Raw genomic sequence first — 15,791 nt, forward strand, 5'->3', positions numbered from 1 at the left:
GCTTTTTTAAAAAAAAATAATTTATTTATTCACGAGAGACACAGAGAGAAGCAGAGAAACAGGCAGAGGGAGAAGCAGGCTCCCTGTGGGGAGCTCAGTACAGGACTCGATCCCAGGACCCTGGGATCATAATCTGAGCCAAAGGCAGACACTCAACCGCTGAGCCACCCAGGTGCCCCTGACTTAGCTTATCTCATCCTTATCTAAAGATGAGGAAGTTGAGGCACAGAAAGGTTGAGTATTTTGTCAAAGTCACAGAGCTAGGAAGTGGTGGAGATGGGATTTTAAGCCAGATTTGCTTCCAAGGCTCTACATGTAAACATTTCCTAAGAAGCCACTCCTCTGACACCAGGTGACTGGGAAAAGAGGGGGAGTGGCAGGATGGACATAAGGAAGACTTTGGTGTGCCCATTGCCTCCCATGCAATAGTAATAGGGACCTGACAGAGGCTTATCACAAGGGGCTCATCAGTCTTCAGGCCCTGCCTCAAAGGTCAGAGCACTTTGATGATAGCACAGAAGTGATTATTTAAAGCAAAGTTATCTTTTATAGATACGCACTGTATATTTAGGAACAAAATGACATGATGTGTTTTGTTTATAACCCTGATTGGGGAGGGTGCGTAATAAATGGACAGAATAGAAGTGATACGAAATCAGCCATGAGTTGAATTTGTTAAAGCTGAGAAGTAGACAAACGGGAACTCTCTCTTCTTTTGTATTGGCTTGGAATTTGCCATGGGAAAACATTTTCTAAAAATCTTGAATCATTGGACCATTCGCAAATGACCTTTGCAGGGATATTCCAACCCAGAGCGTGAAGATTCAGAGTAGAAAATAAAGATAAACCCAACTCTTTATTGCAGCTTCCTGAAAAGCCTCCCCAGTGTTGATCAGTCTGTGAAAACATCCCCTACGGGCCCACTCCTCCTTGTGAATCAGGGGAGTGAGCAGTACATGCTTATTTATTCATCCACGAGGTGTTATTTTTTCATCTCCAGCCCAGAGATGAGCTGTGAGGGGGATACAGCTGAGTTTGGGAGATATGATATACAAATGAAACATTAAGGGACGCCTGGATGGCTCAGTTAAGCGTCTGTCTTCGGCTCAGGTCATGATCCCAGGGGCTTGGGAATGAGCCCTACATCAGGCTCCCTGCTCAGCAGGTGTCTGCTTCTCTTTGCCCTCCTGCCTCTCTACTTCTGCCCCTCTCCCCAATCATGTTCTCTCTCTCTCTCTCTCTCTCTCTCAAATAAATAAATAACATCTTAGAAAAAAAAAAAAAGAGTTAACAACACAAGCTAACAGTTCAGCAAATGCGCCGAACCTTATAGGAAGCTAAGTGGGTAAGGGAGGAGGACATGTGAGGCATTCCTCTGCCCAGGACTCAGAGTTCCCTAGGGAGGAAGGAGAGGTGTATGGATTGGGGAGCATGGAGGGGTGTCTTTGTCCTCAGTCACTCCCTTCACCCCCAAGAGACCTGGGGCTCTGGGCTGAGCCTGGGGCAGAGGAGACATGCAGGATACTACTACCTTTCCTCCTCCCCCTCTATTTTATCACCACTGGTCCTGGGCTCCACCGTATGCTTTGCAAAGGGAGACCTGCTTTCCTGCTGGCTGAACCAAAGAGAGAGAAACTACCTCTCCTTCCACACCTTCTCTCTGCCTTATATGGTGGCAAAAGTTGAGACATATCAGGCTGCTTCCTATTTCCTCAGTGACTTAATTTGCCAGGAAGGATAACAGTGTAAGAGGATATACGCAATCTACTCCCGAATGGATTTTACATGATAAGAGATAGATTAATAAGCAAACGAAGCCCCCAAAATGTGAGGTAGGCCGGGCCCCCTGACAATGAAGAAGTCCAAGAAACTTCTGTGCTGGGAGAGAGCCCAGTGGCCTTCCCATCACGTGCTCCTGTCCTCCCAATAGAAGCTCAGTGAGCTTCCTCCTCCCCCACCTTCCCCGGCCTGCCTCCTCCCTCCTGTGAAAGCCAGCGTTGCCTTCCTGACTCACTATGGTCTATGCCAGGATTTAGGGTAGCAGGGAAAACACAGATCCGTAGCTCTGTAATTAGACCTCCTGGATTTCAGGCAGGGCCCGTTTGTGATTATGCCTGACTTTTGCGGCCTGGAGGCAACAGCTGAGGGCCCATCCGCGCAGCTAGAGTGGCCCCTAGTTTCTTGATCTGCCCCAGTGGGTGTGGCGTCCCCTCCACTCTCCCCACCCCCAGGCACAGCTCAATGGCAGAGTCTCCGCAGCCTCCTACCCATGCCCGAGAGCCTGCCTGTGGTGCAGATGGCATGGTCTCCTGGGGAGGGAATGGCCAGCAGGAGGGGGGCCACCGTGGTGTCAGGTGCTCTGTGGATTAGCCGGAAGATGCCAGGAGGCCCAGCTGAAGCTCTCTGGGACCCTGAGGAGACTAGACGCAGTAATTGGTGTCCTGAGGATTCATTTCCATTTGGCATGGTTGGGCACACACTGTCATGGCCAAGATGGGGAAATAAGCCCCCACTGCTCCCACCCAGTTCTGCGAAACAGAGAGCAAGCATCACTGATCTGATGCTCTGCCTGCCTGTGCCCAGAACGACTCATCTAGGGGCTTCTTTGTTGGCTGGCAGGCTCCCATCTTCCCTGGGCTCAGAGGCGTTCACAGCACCCATAATTCCAGCAACTGGACCTTTTGGTTTTTCCACGCAGGCCTTTCCTTCCTAAAGGAAGGAAAGGCTTCCTTCCTTGGCTTCCCCAAATTTCACCAAAGGCTGTCAGGAGGTAATCTTCCCCTGTGAGATTGTTCACTTGCTTACGTGGAAAGGGCTGAAGCTGTTTTCCTGAGGACAAGGTCAAATAGCTAAAGCCCGAGTCTGTTAGCTCAGGCATGTATGTAACCTCAGGTACATTTATTAAAAAAAGAAGATGAAAAAAGAAAGAAGCCACGTAAGGAATGAGCTTCTCCCAACTTACTGCATGGATCAGATGGAATCTGCAGAATTGTTAGCTTCTCCATCTCACCTTTAAAAGAAATGCTGGCTCTTTTATAACATTTCCAGAGGAGAGATGAAGACGTTGAGAGATTTACAACCATGTCCTAAAAGCAGTAGTTTGAAGAATCAGGAATGGCAAGGCTGGGAAAGATAAAACAGAAGGAGCCATGAGAATCACCTTCAAAGCAATGAGGCCTCTGTTGACTTTAAAAGGCAGAACCAGGGGTAAAGGGGGAGGGAATAGCGGAGACAGGCTTTGACTTCATAGCAGCAAGAATCTAATAATTAGGCTTTTTAAACATGGAAAGAGCTCATCGAGGCAATGAGTCCGGGGCCTGGTCAGGCAGTAGCCAAGCAGGGGCTGGAGAGTCACTACTGGAAATGCCACTGGGGATGCTGGCATTGGATAGGAGGTTAACTCAAAGATGCTGTTATTCTGTAGCTGTCTGAGATGCAAGTTCTATACTTCATGAATGAGATACGGGAATATGTGAAAAATTTTCTACAGCTTCTGAGAAACATCTAGACTTTCAGTTTCTCTTTTCCCGAAATGAAAAGTGAAAAAGGGGAACAAATGGAAAATGTGCATTATTTTTCTAGGTCACTTTGAGTCTTTTGGTTTCATGGGCCTTTGTGTTCCTCTTAGTTTCAGATTCTGTTACCTTTCTTTGATTTCTGCCTCTTGTCATCATATTTTCTCTTTGGCTCCCTTTTACACAGAAGGGTTTCATTTATGCCATGAGTGGTAAGGCTCTGAGGCATACTGGAGAAGTTTAAGGTCTGATACTTTGTGAAATGATCAGAGAAAAAAAAAAATCCATCATGTATCACCTAGACTCATAAGTGTCTCTTTAAATGTTCCCTCCCTTTTCCAACCACATCTTCTCCCTCTGCCTGCGTCTCTGCCTCTCTCTCTCATGAATAAATAAATAAAATCTTAAAAAAAAAAAAAAGGGACACCTGGGTGGCTCAGCGGTTGAGCGTCTGCCTTTGGCTCAGGGTGTGATCCCGGGATCCGGGATCGAGTCCCACATCTGGCTTCTTGGAGGAAGCCTTCTTCTCCCTCTGCCTGTGTCTCTGACTCCCCCCCCCCAACCCCACTCCCCCCCCCCAGCCTCAACCCCTCCTCCCCGCCCCGCGCCATGTCTCTCATGAATAAATAAAATCTTAAAAAAAAAAGGGTCATGACCTTGACTGAGTTTAAGAAAAATCATTAATGCTCTTAATATTACAAGTAAAGGGGAGAAAAGCAGAGTTGCCAGAATGAGAGGAGCACACATACAAGTGCAACCAAACTAATGTTGAAACAAAGACAAGAAAGAAACGAGGAGTTTCTATAATACTATAAATGACATATACCATAATTATAATAATTAACATAATGCTGGCAAAAGTATACACATCAATTAAAACCAAAGTCCAAAAAAAAAAAAAAAATAAAATAAAACCAAAGTCCAAAAAACAGACTCATTTCAGTATATAATTAAAACCCCATTTAAAATCAGTAAGGAAAAGATGACTTATTAATGAAATGATTACTCTTTGAGGGGAAAAAGAGAGTCCCATCTCAGCCTTCAGACTAGAAAAAAAATTCCAAAAACAAAGCCAGGGAAGGACCGGGGGAAAATATAGGTGAATATTTGCATAATTTGGGGGGAAAAGATTTTGAAAAACCCAAAGACTCTGAGAAAAAAATTAATATATTTAACTAAAAAATATCTGTCAACACACACAAAAATATAAAGGCAAATGACAGAACAAAAAGTGTTAACAACATACATAAAAAAAGTTAATATCATAATAAATTAGAAGTTCTCAGTAATCAGTAAGGAAAAGCGGAATGTCTCAACAGAAGACAGAACAAAGTGCATGAATAGTAAATCAATCCAGAAGAAACACAATGTCTGACAGCCAGACGGCAATTGAGCCATGTGACTAATGGCAAATTAAAACTATGAGATTCTATTTTTTTGTCTACTCAATGAACAACAGTTTTTTTTTTTTTAACATAAACATTTAGTGTTGGTTTCAGTTTGCAAAGAAGCCTCTCCTGTACTGATGTGTGGGTGAATCGATGCAAGCTTTTTGGAGGTCTATTGGACAATATATCTCAAAAGCCTTGAAAATAATCAGACTTTTTGGCCAAATGAGTCAACTTATGGGAATTTTTTTTTTTCTAAAGACATAATTAAGGCTTTCAGCCAGGGCAGAGCTGTAGGAATGTTTGTTCTGGCATGAAACAGAAACTGGAAGCAATCTAAACATCTAACAATAAGTGATTGGTTAAGTCAATTTTGACATGTCCTACGTCGCCTTGAAAGATATTTAGGAGAGCATTTCACCACGCAGAAAGATGTGCAGAGTGTGGATTTCTGTTGTTGAAAGAACTGCCATTTATTTATCCTGTTCCCGTTGGTTTGTTTTTAAAAATGGTATAAACTTTGAGTAAAAGAAGCAAGATTTGGTCTGGAAGCTTAAAGAATTGGAGCAGAATTGCAGCTGCAGGGTGCTTTGGTGGCTCAAGCCGTCCTCCTGGATGCAGCCCAAAGCACTCAGCCTCTGGCCTGGAGAACTTCTCCCTGGAAAAATGGCCCGGTCCCTGCAGGGTAGCAGCAGCAGGCCTGCTGTCCTGGGAACTCGTTACCATCAAGTGGCTTCCTCGAAGTCTCTGCCAGGCCTGGAGCCCTGCAAGGCATCGACCTGCAGATCAAGTCCAATCCAATTACTGCCCCAGCCTCTGGTTTACAGCGAATACACTTCCAGACCCAAGTGTCCCAAAGCCAGCCAGTGGTGGCAGGGCAGGCACTGAGGAGCCAGCCTGTCCTTTGGGAGAGACTCTTTGTTTCCTCTTCCCCTCCCTCCCCTGCCTTCCCCCTCTTCCTTCCCTGCCCTACTCCTCCTACTCCCACTCCTACTTAGGATAGCCTAATACAATCTGGGAAAGGACAGCGTCTTTAAGAAAAAAAAAAAAAAAGGCCAAAACCATAAAATAAAATGTCAGTATAGGACCTTAAAAGGGAGGTCCATGTGAGTGAGGGGCTGAAGCTTCATAAACTTTGTGGTAGATCCACTTTTAATCTTGATTTCCGTTGCTATCATTCGCAGGAATTTCCTTTTTGTTTCGGCTGCATGTATATTCCTAAATGATATTAAGTGCTGTTTTTACATATTTTTAAGCCTTCTACAAATGATATTCTCCATGGTATTTGAATGGAAACTTTTATTGCTTGTTTTCTTTTAATCAACATTATATGGGGGGAAATGCATCCATGGTGATTTGTATAGCTTTAGTTTCTATTAATTGCTATATAGTATTCCATCAAGTGATTATAGCTTATCCATTCTCCTGTTGCAATTTTTTCAGCAAAACCAGCAAGTTGTAAAACAAAAGTAGGTTGTGAAAAAAGGAAAGCGGGGCATAAAACAAACACACACCCTGCAGAGCAAGTAAATCAGTGTCATTTTTTGGTAAGACTAGAATAGAACTAGGTCAGTAAAACATGATTTAGAAAAGAATCCAGAAACAACACTAGATCAACTGATATATAGTACATTTCAAATCAGTGGAGGAAGTGGACTCTTTAAAAAATGGTATTGAGAGAATCAGTATTTTAATTTAATTTTTTACAATTTTATTTATTTATTTATTTATTTATTTATTTATTTATTTATTTAAAAGAGTGTGAGCTTGAGCAGGAGGAGGGGCAGAGGGAGATGGACAAGCAGACTCCATGCTGAGTATGGAGCCTGACGCAGCACTTAATCTCATGACCCGAGATCATGACCTGAACCAAAATCGAGTTGAATGCCTAACCGACTGAACCACCCAGGTGCCCCGAAAGAATAGGTATTTATATGTAGACAAAATAAATGAAAGCAAGTCTGTAGCTTACATGATACACAAAATTATACTCTAGATGAATTCAAAACCTGAACCCTCAAAACAAAAATTTTAAAGAATTAGAGGAGAAAAGCATGGGGAAATATTGTTATGATCCCAGGAAAATGGAGACCTTGAGTAAGTCATGGAAAGCAAAACTCTTGACAGTGAAAGTCCAAACAATTTAAATCATATTCATGAATAAATGTTATCTAAATTGTAAATAAGAAAAAGTGTTGTACAGATAGATGGCCCTTGAACAACACAGGTGTGAACTGCATGGGTGCCCTTATGCGTGGATGTCTTATAGTACAGCACTGTAAGTGTATTTTCTTTTTCTTATGATTTTCTTAACCTTTTCTTTCTTTTCTCTAACTTACTTTATTGTGAGAACATACTATGTAACAATATAATGTACAAAATATGTGTTAATTGACTGTTTATTTTATTGGTAAGACTTCTGGCCAACCACAGGTAATTAGTAGTTAGGTTTTGGGGAATTTGGATTATATGCAGATTTTCTGCTGGGGGTGGGAGAAGGCCACACTCCTAAACCCTGAATCATTCAAAGCTTAACTACGTAGCAAAAGATATCCCACGCAATATTAAAGGCAAGCCAGAGACCAGCACATTTTGCAACACGTGTAACAAAGAATGAGTGTAACAGATACATAAAGAAAAAGAAAGCCCACCCTTTACAAAGATGAGTAAAGGCTATGAATACACAATTCACAGAAAGGGAAATACTAGTGGCCAGAAACCTATAAGAAGGCACTTAAACAGATTTTATCATGCGAATACTAATTAAAACAATGAGGAGATAGCAGTTTACACTTACTCCACTGGCCATATTGAAAGCCCTGGAAGGTAAAGAAAGGGTCGTGGAGACTGTCAGGAAGCAAGAACATTCAGACTCTGCACAGCAACTTTAGAGGCACCTGGGGTACAGCCTGGGACCCACTGTTTCCTCTTGTAGGAACTTAAAATAGAGAGACTTGGAAAAAAATTATAAGATATTTATTGCAACGCTGTTTGAGGTAGAAGAACTGTTAGCAATCCTAAGGGTCTACTAAAAGTGGAGAGGACAGGGGATCCCTGGATGGCTCAGCAGTTTAGCACCTGCCTTTGGCCCAGGGCATGATCCTGGAGTCCCAGGATCGAGTCCCACGTTGAGCTCCCGGCATGGAGCCTGCTTCTCCCTCCTCCTGTGTCTCTGCCTCTCTCTGTCTATGTCTATCATAAATAAATAAATAAATAAATAAATAAATCTTTAAAAAAATAAAAGTGGAGAGGACAAATAAAATATGGTATATTCATACAACGGAATACTACTTAGCAGTTGAGAGAAATTAGTTTGTTCTGTATAGGAACACGATTAGATTTCCAAGACATTGCTAAGTTGAAAACCATACTTATAGCATGATGCCTCTTATATAAACACAACCCACAAAATATATTATATATAATTATAAAACTCTAGAAAGAAATGGACCAAACTCCCAAAAGTGGTTGGTCACCTGGGCCTGAGAAAGGCCTAGGATTATGTGAAATAGTCAGTGGATAGTTTAGTTTTATATATGATGTTCTGATTTTCTTTAAAAGATGCATCTATTTACATATATCTTGTTCAATTAAAAATAAAAAATTGGAAGGATGCATGTTTGCAGTCTTAACTCTCAGAATGCAATTATAAGTGATTTTTAGTTTTTTTTCTTATCTACATTTTCTAAGATTTCTACAATGTTGGTCCATCACATTTGTGATAAGAATATAGTCATTTTTTTTTCTTTTTATAATTAAGAAAATTTTTTTCTTTTTTTTAAAAAAAGATTTATTTATTTATTCATCAGAGACACACACAGCGAGAAATGCAGAGACACAGGCCGAGGGAGAAGCAGGCTTCTCGAGGGGAGCCTGATGTGGGATTTGATCCTGGATCCCAGGATCACACTCCAAGCTGGAGGCAGACGCTCAACCACTGAGCCATCCAGGCGTCCCAAGAAAAAAAGTTTTTCTAAGGTAATCTCTACACCCAGTGTGGGGCTCAAACTCATGACCGACCCCAAGATCAAGAATTGCATGCTTCACTGACTGAGTCAGTCAGGCACTCCAAACACAGTTATTTTGTCAAGGATTGATAAACGTTTCAAAAATTCTTAAAAACTTAGTTTTAGGTTACCTTTAAATATAACTTCCTCCTCCCCACCCCTCCAACTTAGATACACAGCACTGAGTTTGGGAAGGGTGGCAGGTTTTATTGCAAAATTAGGTTAATTCCCTAAAGTTTGGAAGTATAGAAGGTTCCAACATTCATTTAGCCAAGGCTGGGTCGGGAGGTTCTGGGTAAATGGCTCTTGCACTCTACTCATCAATGTTCTATCACCCAGCACACCTCAAGGGCTTGACTTACAACTTACTGACAACAAATATTTCACTACAGTTAAACATAGCTACTTTCCAGGAATGAGTCTTCTCAGATGGCTGAGGGCTTATCCTTTAATGTCTTTTTTTTTTCATTGTAATGATTTAGAGTAGAACTATTTTTAGAATATGTTTACTACTTCTTTTTAAACAGAACACAGAACATCTAGTTGCAGCTTTCCCAGCTTTGCCATTTCCAAAGGCTGCCCTGAGTTAGACTGCCAGTTATCCATCTAGAACACCCTCTTTCCTTCAAATCTACCATGGAATTAGAAGTTAACGTCTTGAAGGTATTTGTAAAATCATCAGTGTAAGAAGCTCACCCTAAGAGGGTTCCTTAAAGTAAGAGAACACACAACTTTATGCCATCTTTATTATTTTATTTTCTACTCCCTTCTGGTTTTCGGTGGTGTTCTGACATGCTGATGTCAAGTCGACAAGGTAGGGAGAGAGGAAAGAAGAGCCCCATTTATTGCTCGGTGATCTCTATCAAGGTCAAGGTTTTGCTATTGGCACATGGTTCTTGCCACAGAAACGAGATGCCAACAGAGGAAATGTTTGAATAACCCCACACTGAGACAGAAACTAGAGTCATACAGTATCTGCTACAAGATTTTGTGGTTTATGCAAGAATTTCCCGAGATACAGCAAGTGATTGATTATTAACGACATCTTTGTCAGAAACCACCTTACCCGGCTGAAAAAACCAGGAGTTCGGGGGCCGAGGGGGGTGGGTTGTGCAGAGCCAGGATTATAATCTCAGACCTACTCCTGGCAACATCAGAAGTGGGAGGTAAGGGAATATAAAACAGGGGCTGCCATGCTCACGCCATCTCATTTATCACAGATAAGGACTCTTCCCATTTGGACGTCACTGTTGGTTCTTCTTCATGCTGCTGTGACTAAGGGCTGGTGACTCACAACTGGATCCCGACCCTCTGAGGGCAGGAAGCTATGGCTCATTAGATGTTAACTGTGGTGGTGGTGAGCTGATTTAGTAAAAACAGGTAGGAGAAAATGCCCCTTGCCTTCCAGAAGGAGTGCTGTGACTCTGAAGAGTGCAGGGCTGTGCGCGTGGCTCTGTGATGTGTATGTGCCATCCATGCTCACAGAAATACTACCAGAAGGAGATGGTTGGCTTACAAGTCTTATCCAGGGGCCGTGGCCCTCATCTCTGGCCCATGCAGAGGGTCAATGCTGTTGTACCGAAGGTGTGATGAGGATGGAGACCCCAGGACAAAGCATGGGCATCTGGGATAGATGGGCTGCCAAGGTCCCTTGGCTTCTTCCTGTGCCTTGGTCTTCCTTCAATCACTGGGGAGCTTCTCCCGTGGCCCCACCTAAAGTCTAGCCTTCCGTAAGATGAAAATAAATCATGCCCTTGGAAGTGCTCAGAATTATACGAGGAGGAAGATGATTGTGTTAGAGGGAAGTATGATGTCTCTCCTGAAAGGCCTAGTCCCGAGTGGGGCATCAGAAGGACAAAGCTCTGTGGTTTGTTATCCAGGCCTGTTTAGGATAAAGCTCAGTCTGAGGGTTGCTTCCCATTCTAGGAAATTTGGAACACCCATAGCCTTGGGAGGCTATCGTGAGTACACCTAAATGTCTGGGATATTGGGCCTGGAAAGGGCCTGAGAGATCAGTTCCCTCATACTATAGACAGAAATGGAGGCACAGAGAGGTCAAGGGACTTCTCCAAGGTCACACAGCTACTCTCAAATCCAGGCCTTCAATTTACAGGCCCAGTGTCCTTTTCACAGACTTTCTCAAGTGGGGTCCTCTGATAGTTCTTGTCCGAATTACCAAGGGTGCAAATGAGGGCTCAGGAGAGATGGAGACCATCCCCCCGACCTACTGAGCTAGTATCTCTGGGAGTGGGACCTGGAGAATCTGTATTTTTAACATCAAGCAATTCTTGGGCATCCCTGCTTTGTTTCAACACCACCTTTAAGTGTTGCTTCTAAATGGTCTCTGTGGCGTAGCTACCATTTATACCACCTTCCAGAGAACATAAAAAGGACATATGCTACTAGTTGTCACTGGACAATGCAGTGCCCTCAGTTAGCTACAATGTATGACAGTTCACTATGTGTCCTGTAAGCCACAATCATACAGCTGAATGTTCTGAACAATCAAAGCAGCTCGGGTAACACACATACCTCATGTGGCGCCTTGAAGAGCCTTTCTTCTGCTCGGTTCTGGGATGGGTGTGCTTGCCTTGGCTGGTCACTCCCAGCTTATCTGAGTGTGCTCACCACCCCTCAGAGTCATCTTGCTTTATCCATGTGCCTCCGGCCTGAGAGCAGATGGTTTCTGATACAGGGCTGAACCCATCCCTCTCCTAATCAACCGAAAAGGACCTGGCAAGTCCATGGGAGATAAAATACAGCTGAGATCTGCCCCCTAGGAGCCCCTTGGGAGGTTGAAATTGGAAAGTGAACGAGTGACAGACAGACCAGCCACTTCCACTTACTGCCCACTAAGGGCCTTTTGTACAACTTCCTGGCTGTGCCAATGCTTCCAAACACAATGAGACTGAAAGATACCGGGCCCCACCTGGATCCCTGGGTTCTCTGTAATGGCTAGATCCTTAGGGAGGATTTGTCTCTGGGTGTCTGTACACCTGACTGCCCACCTCCCCATGCCTGCCTCCCAGGCCGTTCTTGCCCCACTCCAGACAACCTTGGCTGCTCTTCCCTGCTCACCTGTCCAGGTAGCATACAGTGAAAATGGGGCCCAGTTTCAAGAAGGGTCCCAAAACGGGAAACCACTCATTAGAAGACAAACTTCAGGTCAACAAAACCTGAAGGCGAGGTAGGAGGGGCCTAGAGAAATTTCCTTCAGTCTGCATTTAATTATATTTTTTAAAAGTTAGTTTTTTGGCTCGAGAAAGGTGGGAAAGGACTGTTGTTTTCATTTCTCTGAAAGCTGCCTTGAAAACCACCCCAGAGGTTCCAACAGAGCAGGGGCATAGTGTCCCTGACACTTGGCACCTGTCTAGCACTAAGAAGGTGCTCAGAGATGATGTGTCAAATGAATAAGCCACAGCCACTTCCTGCCGGGTGGTATTCATTAAGGTGATGGCAACTGACCACATGGTCCAGGGTGAGGGCCACAGACTTCCAGACTCTGAAACCCCATATTTGTTGGCACCCCAGGGGTACTCTGATTCCTCAGGTGGTTGGTTTGTATTGATCAAACACAACAAGGTTAATATGTGGAACTAGGATGCCAGGTTACGCATAAATTTACCGTGAGAAATAAATGTGCGGTGGGGGTGGGGGGGGAGGCTTGGCACATTCCCTCTGTGTAGACAAATCCTCATAAAAACCAAAGGGTGACCCACATGGTGACACGGTGAGCACAGAGCCAGAACCAGGGGATTAGATGAATCAGATGTTCTTGTTATCAAAAGTATCAGGCCTTTATATAACCATCCAGCCAAAGGACGAAATACTAGCACGCCGTTGGTGCTCACGCTCACCAGAGAGGCTGTCAAAGGATGGGACAGTGAAGGTTGCCTTTTTTTCATCTCTGCCCAGACAAGTGCAGCTGAAGTTTCTGTGACTCTCCTTTTACTTCTAGACTTTAAAACCCTTTCGGATTAACCCATTCTTTTTTTCCCCCCTGCACCACACCCACCCCTGGCTTTATTGAGTTATAATGGACATGCAACATTGTGAAAACTTAGGGTTCTACACCGTAATGACTTGGCATACATATATTATGAAATATCTACCACAATAAATTAACATCTATTATTTCATATAGTTACAAAAAGTTTTTGTTTTCCTTGTGATGAGAACTTTTTAAAAATTCTGTTTAAATTCAATTAATTCACATATATTATTGGTTTCAGAGGTAGAGGTCAGTGATTCATCTTATATAACATTCAGCGCTCATTACATCACATGCCCTCTTTAATGCCCATTACCCTGTTACCCTCTCTCCTCACCTCCCCCCCCGCCCTCAGTTTGTTTCTTATGATTAAGAGTCTCTTATGGTTTGTCTCCCTCTCTGATTTGGTCTTGTTTTATTTTTTCCTCTCTTCCCTTATGATCCTCTGTTTTGTTTCTTAGATTCCACATATGAGAGAGATCATATGATAATCCCTTTCTCTGATTGACTTATTTTACTTAGCATGATATCTTCAAGTTGCATCCACATCATTGTAAATGGCAAGATTTCATTTTTTTTGATGGCTGAGTAGTAGTCCAAAGTATAATATATACACCATATCTTATTTATCCATTCATCTGTTGATGGATTTGGGCTCTTTCCCTATTTTGACTATTGTGGACTTTGCTGCTATAAACACTGGGGTGCAGGTGCCACTTTGGATTGCGATGAGAACTTTTAGGATCTACTCTACTAGGAACTTTTAGATATACCATAGAGCAGTGTTCATTACAGTCATCACGTTGTACATTCTGTCCTGAGTCCTTATTTCTCTTACAACCAAAAAGTCTATACCTTCAGACCATCATCCTTCAATCACCCCTCTCTCCCTACCCCTAGTCCCTGGTAGCCACAAATCTGATCTCTTTTTTTTACAGATTCTGCCGTAAGTGAGATCACACAGGACTGGTCTTCCTCTGTCTGATTTACTTCACTTCACTTAAGCTCCTCAAGATCCATTTTTTCCCCCTTTAACTGAAATATTGCTACTTTCAACCAGTTATCAGTCAGATTTTATGGACCTGGCCATCTTCTCTCTTTCAAATGACTACATACCTCTGATGTATTGTGTGTAGGTTTTTGAGTTTAGCACTCAGAAGAAAGCCGAATATTCCTCATGGTTAAGGTGGTGAGAAGCACCCTCCTGTAGCCCCCAAGTACTGACAGCAGCTATGAATCAGGCTTCTGAGAGACAAGTGTAGGAATTTTAGTTTTACCTTTTTCTCCCCGACCCTCTCAGTGCTGTGGTGTCTAGTACAAAGAGCTTAGGTGGATTTTGGCCCAAACCTCCAATGTCACCGAAGGAGGCCACCGATGCTGAGGAAATCCCTCTCGGTATGGGTTCAGAGTGGGAAAGTGTAGTGGGCACAGCTTTGGCCCACCCCGCTCGTGACCATTCCCTCCCCTCCCTTTCTTCACCCCTCCTGAGGACTGTCTGACTTGTCTGAGGAGCCTCTGCTATCAGTTGGGAATAGACATTTTCAGGTTATGAAATCAACCTCGCAACAGAGAAAGCACCACACAGAGGTTATGGGGCACACACCAAAAAAGTAGAATTGGAAGGAAGCAACAATCAGAAAGCACCTAGAACAGAGACCAGTACTCATTAGGCAATTTTGCTATTCATTGACTGGCTGAATGAATTCCTGAATAGTTCAATTGGCTCCTTTCAAGAAGGAGGAAATTTTAAGCCCTGGAAGGAGTGCTGCCAATTTGTTTCAAGTCACACTGCTGAGCCACGGCACCTGGGGGCAGACCTGTAGGGGTTGTGAGTCTCAGCTCTGTGATATTACAACAGTGGCAACTGGATAAACCAAGAGCTGCAGGGGTGGAGAGAAGGGAATCAGGGTGACAATTAGGGATCATAAAAAGAGTAAAACTATTTTAAACAATTATAGAAGAACCCAACCAGCAACAGCCTGAAAGCCTGCCCTTGTCTTGGGATTTTGATACTGCTGGCCCTCAACTTCTCCTCTGTCTCCATTTTTTTTTTAAAGATTTTATTCATGAGAGACACAGAGACAGAGAGAGGCAGAGACACAGGCAGAAGGAGAAGCAGGCTCCATGCAGGGAGCCTGACCTGGGACTCGATCCCGGGACTCCAGGATCACACCCTGGGCTGAAGGCAGCGCTAAATCGTTGAGCCACCTTGGCTGTCCTCTCTCCCCATTTCTATGCAGCTTTTTCCAGGATGAGGCACCATTATTTACTTCCTCTTGCTTCCATCTTAAGTTTCTCTGTCTTCTATCCCCCAGTCAACAGGTAATCATGCATTTTGTACCAAGCAAAACTCTCCCTAGATCCAGCTCCCCTTACATCATGCTTGGTTTCTCTTCCCTCTTCACCACCAAACTCCTTGAAAAGCAGAGACTAGACCTGTGGACCTCAATGGTCATCACCAGCTCCACTGCCTATTAAGCACTTGGAAGATAGCTAGTCTGAATCAAGTTGTGCTCTGAGTATAAAATGTGCACCAATTTCAAAAACAAGATGAAAAAGAACGTAAAATATGGCATCAATAATTATCTTGGAAAAACTGAAATGAATAAAACATACATATTACTAATATTAGCTTTACCTGTTTCTTTTTAGATTCTTTTTTTAGAGATTGATTTGCTTATTTGAGAGAGAGAAAGAGAGAGCATGCAGGGGGAGGGGCAGAGGGAGAGAGAGGATCCCGAACAGACTCCATGCTGAGCCAGGAGCCCGAGGAGGGGCTCCATCCCACGACCCTGAGATCATGACCTGAGCCAAAACCAAGAGTCAGACGCTCAACCGGACTGAGCCACCCAGGCACCCCTCATTTTACATTCTTAATGTGCCTACCAGA

The sequence above is a fragment of the Vulpes vulpes genome, chromosome 9 (genome assembly GCF_048418805.1).
Source record: "Vulpes vulpes isolate BD-2025 chromosome 9, VulVul3, whole genome shotgun sequence".
Lineage (NCBI taxonomy): Eukaryota > Metazoa > Chordata > Mammalia > Carnivora > Canidae > Vulpes > Vulpes vulpes.